The sequence below is a fragment of the Larus michahellis genome, chromosome 15, assembly GCF_964199755.1.
Source record: "Larus michahellis chromosome 15, bLarMic1.1, whole genome shotgun sequence".
NCBI lineage: Eukaryota > Metazoa > Chordata > Aves > Charadriiformes > Laridae > Larus > Larus michahellis.
Window position 1 is genome coordinate 8271462 of NC_133910.1, and position 12028 is coordinate 8283489.

At 38.6% G+C, this 12028-nt stretch overlaps 1 protein-coding gene across 7 annotated transcripts in view; it reads right to left on the minus strand.

Annotated features, from left to right (window-relative positions):
• RALGPS1 (Ral GEF with PH domain and SH3 binding motif 1) overlaps positions 1–12028 on the minus strand; it is a 118955-nt gene that overhangs the window by 12495 nt on the left and 94432 nt on the right. The window lies entirely within an intron of this gene.

A 12028-nucleotide genomic window follows, 5' to 3' on the forward strand; every position in this document is an offset into this window, starting at 1 on the left:
TCACACATGTTTTGAATTTTGTTCACAACTCCATGTTGTGAATAAACTGTAAACAATCTGCTCATACTGACTCACAGCCTGAGCATGTAAGAGAAAGCAGGGGCTTTTCATGTATCTAATGGCCAGACAGATGCATTACTTCTCAATCATCTATGAGCTCTAGAGATGTCTCACTGCAATTATTCTTCCTCTCATTTTACAGATTTTATGAGGCCTCATGGAAAACATGGACAAGCTGTTCATGTTCCAGTTCCTTGATGATGTTCGCAAAGGCTGGCAGCAAACTTTGCAACACAGTGGAGAACAACATGGCTTATCATCATCCTCAGTGAACAAGGCTATTTCTTGCTTCACAATAAACAGCTGAGATTTCACTTTTAACCCTTTAGTTGTGGCATTGGTGCTCGTGACAGAAATGGGAACAGTGGTCATGAAAGCGGCTGTCTGCCCCATATCTATCTCCAGCCCTGGCACAGCTCAGGTAGCAGCGAAAGAGACTTCTCCCTACATTACAGGAACCACTTCTTGGAGGCTCCAGCGACCTGAACTTAGTTGGATTCGGCCTCTGACCTAAACACACCCGTTAAGAGGTCAACAGAGACAGAAACTTTGTGATGTGAAAAAACACATACTACTATCATCAGAATCCTTACAAAAGCATCTGGCCTCAAATTAGTGATAAACAGAAACAGAAAAAAATGCGAAACAAACCCCCAACATTCCAGGGCACAATCTGACAACAGGATGTGAAGGCACACTCCTAACAGAAATGGTTCTGAGAGGGTGGTCGGTCACTGGAACAGGCTCCCCAGGGAAGGGGTCACGGCACCAAGCCTGTCAGAGTACAAGGAGCATCTGGACAATGCTCTTAGTAATATAATTTAGTTTTAGGGAGTCCTGCAAGGAGCAGGGAGTTGGACTCAATAATCCTTACAGGTCCCTTCCAACTGGGGATATTCTGTGATTCTATCTGTTACACAGGCTACTCCATCCCTCCCCAAGCACAGAAGTTATTCATCAATTTCTTCTGCCTTGAACTGAGGATTCATGAGACACAAGAAGAAAAAGGAGAACCAGTAATGAGTTTGTCCAGTAAGAGGCAAAAAATAATGCAAACAAATGCAAGATGCTTTACTGTCCATACCCACTCTGCAATATAGACTTAGATGAAGTTGTATGAAATACAGGAATTAATTCCAAAGTACTTGTATTTTTATTTTCCCATTGCCTAAGACTCAGGAAATTCACTATGAACTGGGCCATTACTATGAAGAACGGCAAAGGTTTTTCCCTAGCAGTAAGGGGAAAAATCTCACCCACACAGTGTTCTGCACATTTGAGCAAACCATTCATTGTGCTGTTTAATTAACAACGAAAGGAGCCCCAAGGCAAGCAGAAAGAGGAAACTGCTTCTAGCAAGAGAGAGAGGGGAAACGAGTTCATTAGAGGAACCTTCAGTAATGTAATTCATCGGATCATCAATTTAGTGGGAGAACAAAAAGAGAAAACAGTTTGTAATCCTGTTTTCTACCCTATTCCTATATACCATCTTATACAGGAGAGCATTTTTGCCTGCCTGCCTTTGCTACCATCACACAATTGAGAATTTGTGGAACATGACACCAGGAGCACGAGTCACTTGCGTATGCAGCTTCTGAGAAGGTCTTACACGTAAAGTCCACGTGCAGTTTTAAAAAAGCACACTTTTAATCATTACTTCATCCAGAGATTCAAGCAGAACCATACGTCTGTGAGGTCGTAACAGGGCTGAGTACAATGTTCTGCTACATTTTCAAATAAAATTTTGTTGTGTTTGAGCTGTTAAGACGGCATTGGAAGCTTTTTCCCTAGAGACAATAGGGTTCATCTTCCTCTTCTGCTGTGGAGGCTAAGCACAAGTTAGAATATAAAAAGTATGAATCTGAGCAAAATCAGGTGGTGACTAGTTTAGTGTAAAAACTGTTTGAATTAGTATTTCACTATTAGGTCTGAAAGTCTTGTCTGTTGCATTACTAGCAAGAACATATATTTCACTAAAATCTTTTACCATGTTTTCATTACGAATTCTTACAATTTATGCAGAGACAAACCAAATGCATTCAGAAGTTTCAGAAATGATTCCAAGTTATTTTATTTGAGAACCTCCAGCCCTTCTGATGAACTAGGTTCACAAAAAGGAGCTGTCTCTACACGCTTTGTTTGTAGTGCCTTTCCATCAGATATTTTTCAACTTATGAACAGTAAAATACTTAGGACAACGGAGGTGTTTACTACCTGCTAAGAAGCTTAAAATATATTGGAACTGAGACCCACTATGAAGATAGTGGCAGCTGAAAGAGAATTTTCATGAAAATTATGAGCACGTATCAGCAAGAGTTTAATCTGAAACTCGGCATAAACTTCAGTGTTAATGTGGCCACTCTGAGGTTACCATCACACCTTGCAATGCATGAAGTCACTACTTGTCCCTTAATTTGGCTGCAGGATCGGTTCAGTTTTCTATTGCTTCCTGTTGTGTCATTCAGCTCTTTCTCTCTGGTGTTGGTTCTAAATCCTGATTTACATTAAGTCCTTTTAAGTGGATGACATTATAGTTCACTGAGAGCTACTGAAATACTACGTTTAACAAACTCTTGAAACTACAGCCTGTGAAAGAGCAGCAATCTCAAGGCACAGTCCTAAATGAGTACCAGTACGGCGCAGTGCTTTTTCACACAGATACTATGCCACATGTCAAAATAACTGTTAAATTTTCTAACTGATAAGAGCGTAAAGGTTTAGATTTCTCACCATGGAGAGTCACAGAGCTGAAAGCAATAAGACTGTTCCATTAATTTGATTCTAAGACAATATTCATTGAAGCAAAGCATGGAGACTGCACCAAAACTACTTTATCTAGAGAAAGAACAGCAAAATAACAAGTCTTGTGCTGACACAATCAAGCCATTACAAAATCAAAGTCAGCTGGATTTGACTCAAGATATTTTAAAGTATTTATATATTCAAATGTTATCACTATCAAAACCTACAAAAAATAAGAGATGTTGCCTACCAACAAAGATAGTGCTTTGGAAGTTTTCACTCTACACTCCATTTTTTTTTTTTTTGGGAAATTAGATCCTTTCTACTTTCAGGAAGAAATTTCTTCCTGTGAGGGTGGTGAGCCCCTGGCCCAGGTTGCCCAGAGAAGCTGTGGCTGCCCCGTCCCTGGAGGGGTTCAAGGCCAGGTTGGACGGGGCTTGGAGCAACCTGGGCTGGTGGGAGGTGTCCCTGCCCAGGGCAGGGGGTGGAATGAGATCGTCTTTAAGGTCCCTTCCAACCCAAACCATTCTGTGATTCTACGATTCAGGAAACATAAAGTGAAATTTGCACTAATACGAATACAACGCAAAAATTTTTAAAGATTGATCATTATAACTTGATTTTAGCAAGAGCTTTTATTACCTGGACAGCTTCAGAACAGAAAAAGTTTGATAAAAAACCCTGAAACAAATGATGTAATGTGTCTAAAAAGACTGCTTATCTCAGATTGAAAATAATATTATAGAGTCAGACTTTCCGGTTAAAATACTGCCTGGCTAAGGTGAGATGTGTCAAGGGTGACAGAATTTGTGGAAATAGGTATAGGAGCCTTACAACTTAAGCAAACAGTTCCAGCCTGGCTTCCTTGTCATCATACATGGCAATCACAATTGCCTTCGTCAGTCCTGTGGAAGGAGATAATGGACTTATTCTATCTAATTGCCAGTTAGGTGCCTTTAGTGAAGATCTTGATGACAGAAAACGGAATGCTTTGTGGGATAAGATGAAGACCGAAGTATCAGCTGTGCTGGTGTTCCTCTGTTTGAGTGGCCATTTTCTATGTAGTTCTGCATCTTTCTCATCTCCAAGCCAACAGGAGGGAATATATACAGTTTGGCTCTGTTAAACCTGCGCTAAGGTAAAAAGAATCTGAGCTTAAAAACCTTTACAAAGTCTTTGCATCTGCTCTGCCGTGAAATGTTTATGAAGAAGAACTGTGAAGTTCGGAGTTGTCGTTAGACAGGACCTGTGCTGCAGGGTACGCTCAGCTCAGCAAGAAGTCTGGGGCGCAGAGGGTGTCAGCGAGAGTTATGGGGCACAGGGGAGATGACCTCATTTCTGTAAAGGGGTAAGAGACAAGAGAGTCTGTGCCAAGAAGGATGCCAAAGAGGGCAAGCAGTGAGATACTGATGAAAACTGCACAGACCAAGGGATGTTTATGGACATACCAGACTGCTGAGCAATTAGCTGGGGAAGCTATGCCTGATACTACTGATAACAAAATTCCAATATTTAAATTCATTTGAGATTGAGTTATTTTGCCTCTTTTTTTCCAATAAGTTAAGTCATCTGCTACTGCTAACTCTCCTCTTTACTCTCCTGGCTCCATTCCTAGTGCATACTGTTACCATGATTGCTATTCTGTTATTTTGCCTTTCATGGAGACAAAGCACTCTTAGTAGGATTTTCCAGTCAGCTGGCATGAACAAGGGTTAGTTTGGTTTTCATTATTTCTCAGCATCATTTTCAAGACTATGCTGACATGCACAAAAATAATGTATAAAAATATTAAAACATTATTAAAAATTTGTTTGCGTTAGGGAACGTGAGACAACTTCATCAGAGTGAGCTGAGTGCTGTTCAGAGATCTGTGGCAAGAACATTTGGAAAAGTTTACACATATCCCAAAGGATCTCACTGTTTTTTCCTTTGCATAATTTTTCCATGAATAATCCTTCAAATGTTATAAATGAATGTTACTTTTGCAATCCTTCAGTAGAACATGTGAACATTTACAGTCTCCAGAGCTTTTAAAAAAAGCAACAGGGTGAAGGAGTTACAGTTCACAATTTTTCTCCACTAAAAATCTATCAATAAACCAACAGTAGGCATCCAAACAGAAAACTGAAAATGAGCTGCATGTTATATGCGGAAAAACAGAGTGATTTTTCAGGAAGGTAAAACAGTCTCAACTCTTTACTATTTTTTGGTGAGCGTCTAAGAAGTAAAACTGATACTTACCAGCTCTGCTTCTAAAACTTAATAAAGACATTCCAAGCCACAGACTCTCTGTTAAATCTTCGCTGTAAATTTTTACTGTTCTGTTGCCATTGTAACCAAAGTCAGTGGGTGATAATTAAAACTTTCAAACAGAAAGACCTACTTACAAAACGCAGTTACAAAACACACAATAAAGAACTTAAGAAGAATTTTGTGCACAGAATCAAGAATGATCCAAAAAAAAAATAAATCGAGAATGATGGCTATTGTAAAAGCATAGTTTTAATTTTCAGAGTATTGCTTTACAATTCAACTAAAGCCTATTAATGCATACAACATGCGAGACGTATTATGGCTGCTTCTCAGACAAGAGCAAACTAAGAACAAGAATTAGAGCCTTTGGCTGCACCTCTCCGTGCTCCCCCAAGCGCCCACAAGTAAAAAAAAAAAAAAAAAAAAAGTGTGTTTTGGTCAGACAAATTGAAATCTGCCTGCTCTCTTTGCAATCAGTATGCAAAGGCCTGTTGCTGCAGAGGGCAGGAAAATTATTTTGGTTATTGAATGAAAGTACTTCTTTTTTCCAAAGGACTATGAAGTATTTCTAGTACCATGCCCTGTGAGGAAAGGGAACATAAATAGGATTTTGTATTTCTGCCACGTGATCCCTGTTGCTGTAATTAGTGTCCTATTCTAATCTATGTAACAGCAAAAGGTACAGCTACATTTATAGAAACCTTATTCTGCAGTGCATTATTTATTTTTTTTACCCTATGGACAATAATTGGTATAGAATATCAGTCTGTCTACTTTGGCAATCGGGAATTTCTAATTGTAGAATTATCACAGGAAGAAAAAAATTAATTCACTGTTTCATTCCAGACTTTATACTTTTAATCTTCCACAAATCCTCATTCTCTTTCCATCTTTTGCATTTAAAGAGAATATGTTAAGTCTAGGGCAACATCCAGTAGAAATCACAATTAAGATTGTCTGGGTTTGCTCCACTGTCCTTTACTTCTCTGACTGTTTTTCTTTCACTGACAGTCCAGACGAACCACACTTTTCTCAATTGCTTTCTACTTCTAATAGGTGTAAAGAACATCCTTCTACCTGTTCACATTTTCCTTCAAATCATTCTCAATTTCTTTAATTTCTGTGTTCTACTTATCCAGCTACAGCTTGTTCTTTTTTCTTGATTCCCTTCTGCTTCTCAACGATCCTTCCCTTATTACAGCCTTTAGTGGATTTTCAAGTTAAATGTGCAGGTTAGTTTTCCTAATTAATCAGAAAACAGTTTAAAGAAGTCTAACAACAAACTTCTTCATTTAGTAAACGAAAAAAGTCATGGTATGGACATTTCCTTCTTCCCTCAAACTCCACTGATTTGCTTTGTGCAAGTAAGCTCCCATCCCAAATTTCTTAAACAAGCAAACAAAAAATGAGAGATTGAGGCAGAGAGACCTGGAGCACGTGGTATTCTTTTGCTTCACTTCCAGATTCTATTTTTTAGAACCTATTTTATGTTTACAGGACTCCAGAATACACTCATTAGGCAATTTATGAGAAGATGTTTCTTCATAGCCCTTAATGTCTCATATATATCTCCTCAAATGTGTAAAAAGAATAGTTTGCCCCAGTTTTTTTTGGTTTTATGTTTGTTTTGGGTTTTTTTACAAATGCTACCGTATACCTGTGCCAAGAATGCTTGGAATAGACACACAGTGTGGTTCTCCTTCGATGTAGTCTTTGCTTTATGTTCAAATTTGCATTAACAAAATCCTCTAATTTAAAGGTTAATTCCAAAAGCATGGCCTGCGGTGAGGGAATAAACACTGACAAGTATGTCAATCCTTTGTAATGTCTATCAATAACATCAATTATGAAAAAGAGAACCTTCAATCACATTGAACATATTAAATTATACTTTTTCTTCCCATAAACTTAAGTATAAGAGTGCATCGTGCTGGGTTATCTCAGGGCACGAATGTCCCTTACTGGGCAAGTACAGCTTAGGCAGGCGCAGCTCCACTCACCCCGTCTCCATTGCTGTTATGGAAAACCTGTGTGCATTTGTGAGGGAGTAGTTCCATCTTCTTGGACCATTCAATTCTGGCTTACATTTTTTTGCTATAATTGCCAGAAAGGGACCAATTGAGTGATGTGGACACAGAGGGGAGTTCGTTGATGTTAATATATGAAGTGTCAAAACATAAAATGGACCCTAAAGGAGTTTGCCCAGTAGTACTCAATGCAGTATCTCCAAGAGCAGGACTGTAGAAATATGTTAATAATGCAACGAAAGATGAAATTACATTGCAGGCAAGACCACAAGTTTAATATATTTAGCAAGGACAACAGCAACAGCAAACCAGACAAGTGCACCAGAAACCTGGGGCACTTTTGTCTGCGCCACTCTATCAAGATCAAGTACAACTAACCATATTTCTAATGCACTTAGAATGTAATATATTTATTTACATTATTATTATTAATTATTATTATTTACAGTATTATATTATAAATACTTCTAATGCTTACTGACTGCATAGTAAGCACACTTGAGTGTACTTCCTTCAAATGCTTCCTAGACAGAGGTGATACTTTCAATTCCAGGTGTTGCTTCTATGGATTCACTAACCGTCAGCATTTGTGTTACTTGCACTGTATCAGTGGAATGCGCAAAACCCTGACTTACACGTCAGCAGAAATGTTGAATTTCTTGCAGCTGGATCTGCTGGGTAGTGCAATATGACATCCATATTGGCAGTGACGACATACCCATTGCGAGACCACAGCTGCAGGGAAATACTTAAGTTTGGGTTCAACAGAATACATTAACCAATCCATCAATAAAATAACTTTTTGCATAAAGTATTTCAGGTGACTGCTCTGAAGAAGGCGGGGGGGGGGGGGGGAAGAGCAGAAAAGCCCCTTGTCCTCTGGCTCTTTTATATCTTCCTAACATTCCCAGGGAGTAATAGCTTGGTAGTTAAAATAAGCATCAGTAAACTAGGACATTAAAGAGACTTGTTTGGTAAGAAAGTCACAGAAAGTAACAGTGATAAAGTTAAAAACTGAGTATGACCGTTCTCTCCCTGATAACTTTACATTTCCTTTGACAGAATATTCTTCAATTTTTGTGAGGCTTTGGTCTGTTCAGAAAAAACCACAGCACACTAATTCTGGCTGGATTTAGTGGTTGATAACAACATGTGATTCCCACACATTTGTCTGGTATTAATTTTTTTCAAAAATACTCAAATGAGTTGTAAAAATTTGCAGGGAAAGTATCCCAGAGGAAGAGATTGGAAATGACTACAAGTCTGAAACTAAAGCGCAAAGTTTTCTGGATGGTCTGTAAACTTTTGTGAAGAAAACTTAGTTCTTCTATTTCTACCTTAAGTACAGTACAAGGAAAGCAGACACTATGCACATGAAGCAATAACCAAGCACTTGCGGGAGGATTAGACAATCCTCATTTCCACAGAACAATTGGCTGCTAAAGCATTTAGCACAAACTATTTATTAGTTGCCAAAGCAACCAGTAAAACAAATGGCAAAACTAAATGTCAACTCAGTGTTTACACGGAAAATGACGGTGTGGGATTTTCTTATTCTAAAATGCTGGGACTGCTGTACCGACGGCACTAGTGTAGTATACCTACTTCCAGAGGGTTACGAATGCGCAAACACCCCAGTCTTTCTTCCTTCTCTTTCTACATTTTCTACATTTTTAGCTCCTGTATATCACATACTTTACATCCGATAAATCTACTGCTTCTAATTAATTATAATAAATACTAAAAGTTCTTTAGCAACTCTCAAAGCTGACTGGACTGAATTTTACCCCAATAACAATAAAAAAATACACCTGTTTCATATTAATTACTCCAGATTCCTGGTAGGGTGGTAACGTAAAACCTCTGGTCTACTTATTCTCCTCTCAAGAATTATACCAATACCTACGAGATAAAAAAGAAGAATCCCTGACTATTGCATAACAAAACCCCCAAAATAAGGGTTGCCTACAGCTGAGGCCCGGCTGTTGCTAAAAAGGACTTCTAAGTGCTAACTTTGATGAAGGCGTTCATTAAAAATCACAGAATCATGAAGATCAGTCTTTGAGTCACTTGGTATTAGATATAATTTTCTGGATAAGGTGATTATTTTAACATTATTTTATCTTTTTATATAGTTTTCCAAGACAGAAGAAACATGGTATATTTCAGAGAACAAGTAACCATTTTCTATATTCTGATTAGCACTGTGATAATTTTCAAAATAACATTAGGATGATAAAGAACATGCATAAAATTTTCTATACTGAACTAGACGTGGTGTGCAAATTCTAAGAACCTTCAGTTGCTTAGAAGGCTAACTTATTTACCATATATTAAATTAAATCTTTTCTTTTGTTCTGGGCAAACGTATTGAGTTATACCTTCCAAAACAATCTGTCTAATAGCTGTACCATAAATGCCGGGCACCTCCTAGCCAACGCTGCAGGAACACAGATGTCTTTTACAGCTAATTCAACTGGAAACTGTGAACAGTTAGCATACTATAAGCTCTCCAGCTACATTCTCTCTCTCTCAAACTGTAGCAAGGCAGAATGAACAGACTTAAGCCGCTGCCAAGGAAGTTGCGTGAATCACAGAGTTCCTGAAAGCATACAATTAAACTGTTTAAAGCTCCTTTTTAAATGCTACTTGCAAGAGACAAGAATCTCTGCAGCGTTATGGAAGGCATGAAATCTTGCTGTGAAAGCACTATTCACAATTATATAAGCATTTGGCAATTAAATGAGACCATCTTAGCCACTAATATACCAAACATAGCTTGTTGTGAGACATTCACTTTAATCAGATGTCTGCCTCCTGTTTGAATTTACTGGAAAACCAGTTGGCAACCAAAGTGGAAAATGGACACATGGTTTTCTCCAGTACTTTGCAAACAGAAATATTGAAGGATTTAACTGTTTTTATTGAGCCTCACACTCATAAAGATACTTTAAGGGAAAAAAAATACCACCACATTGTCCCTGTCTAGAGTACGCTGTTAATCTTCTTTTGAAAGGGAGCAGTCACGATGCTGGAAAGGAAAATCCACTTCCATCATCAGGACAAGTAATTACACTATTGCAAGTAATTACTAAAGACACTATTCCCTGCACTGAAGTCCATTACTTCAGACTTTGGAATTATCACCATGGTATTGATCTTTTTCTCCATATTTGGAAACATGGCAGGCTGTAAGAAGGCAGTACGTCACACGCAGAACTCACCTACACTTACTGCTATTAGTACCCTATGAACTTTTTGACTGTCAGGAGAACCAAACTGATGACTGCCCTTATGGCCAAGAACCTTTATTTTACCTTAAAATCACTATATTCAGACTCCTATGCCTTAAACTATTGACTGGAACATTGAACTACTGCCTAAACTATTTTGAGATCATCTCTTATCATTATAGCTTGCTGACTGCAAAGGATTTACTCCTGGCACACAATGACTGAAGTGGAAATAATCTCAAACTATAGTTTGAATCCAAATAAAGTTGACTCAAATACCTTTGAATGTGCTATTTTTAATTCTCCATGGTCAAATATCTCATTACTGATATTTGAGTATTTTAGCTCGGAATTATTCAAGACTAACATATGGCTATATTTCTATTTATTAATGTTAGTTAAATTTCAATTTGAATTCATGCTAACTTACTTAACTAACCTTCTCTAGGAATTAATTTGTTTTTTCAATAAAGTACACTGTATTCCCTTTAGTAGCATTTTTGCAGCCACATAAGTGCAGGTCACTGAAAAATTCATTGGGTATTACAAAATGCTGGTGGCATTCATTGTTGAACTAGCAGTAAGTGAGAGCTCTCTAGCTGAGCAAGAAATACAGCAGTCCACACGCGTGTCGAGCTTTCGAAGGAAATACAGAAGAATGGAGCAATAGGAATGACTCAAGACTTGGTTTCTAGTTGTCCTATTAGTTCTCACAGTGAATAAAACAACTTTACAGACCATATACGGGCACTGCAGATTCAGAGGGGGAAGTTCACCCTCCCCTAATACTGCCAGATACGATTGCATACTCTGGTTGCCCAGAGCAGCTGTGGCTGCCCCATCCCTGGGGGATTCAAGGCCAGGTTGGACGGGGCTTGGAGCAACCTGGGCTGGTGGGAGGTGTCCCTGCCCAGGGCAGGGGGGTGGAATGAGATCATCTTCAAGGTTCCTTCCAACCCAAACCATTCTATGATTCTATGATTCAATTGAGTAGTTACTACCAAATATTGTCTGAATCAGTATCTGTGGACTCCGGCTAAGCTTACTGCAGTACAAAGCTGTATTACTTGCCTGGCTCAGGAGAGTTCAAAGTTCCTGTTTCCAACTTTGGAACTGTATTTTTAATTGCCTTCCATGACAGCTCTAAATAAACTCAAGCCTTTGATTAAGAATTACAAACTATTGGTGATGATCACCTACTATGCTGCTATGACCGAAGCTAGAACTTCCACAATCATCCTAATGAAATGTTAACATCAAACCCCTGGTGTAAAGCTTTTAAATGTGAGCAATACAAAGTGAAAGCCAGAAAACAAAAAAGCTCGCTTGCATGTCTGCTCTACGTATGTAAGATATAATTATATGAGAAGCAATGACTTAGTTTTAAATGAAAAAGCAAATCCTCACAGAAGCAAAATCAAATATCACATGATGTGCTGGCTGCCAGGTGCCCACCAAGCCACTCTATCACTCCCCCTCCTCGGCAGGACCGGGGAGGTTGGGGGTAGAAAATAAGATAAAAAACCCCCATGGGTCGAGATAAAGGCAGTTTAATAAAGAAAAGCAAAGGCTGCATGCAGATCCAAAGGAAAACAAAAAATAATTTGTCCTCTACTTCCCATCAGCAGGGACTGTCCAGCCGCTGCCTGGGAAGACGGGCCTCGGTGCTCGCAGCGACTGTTTCAGAAGACAAATACCTTACTAATAAATTCC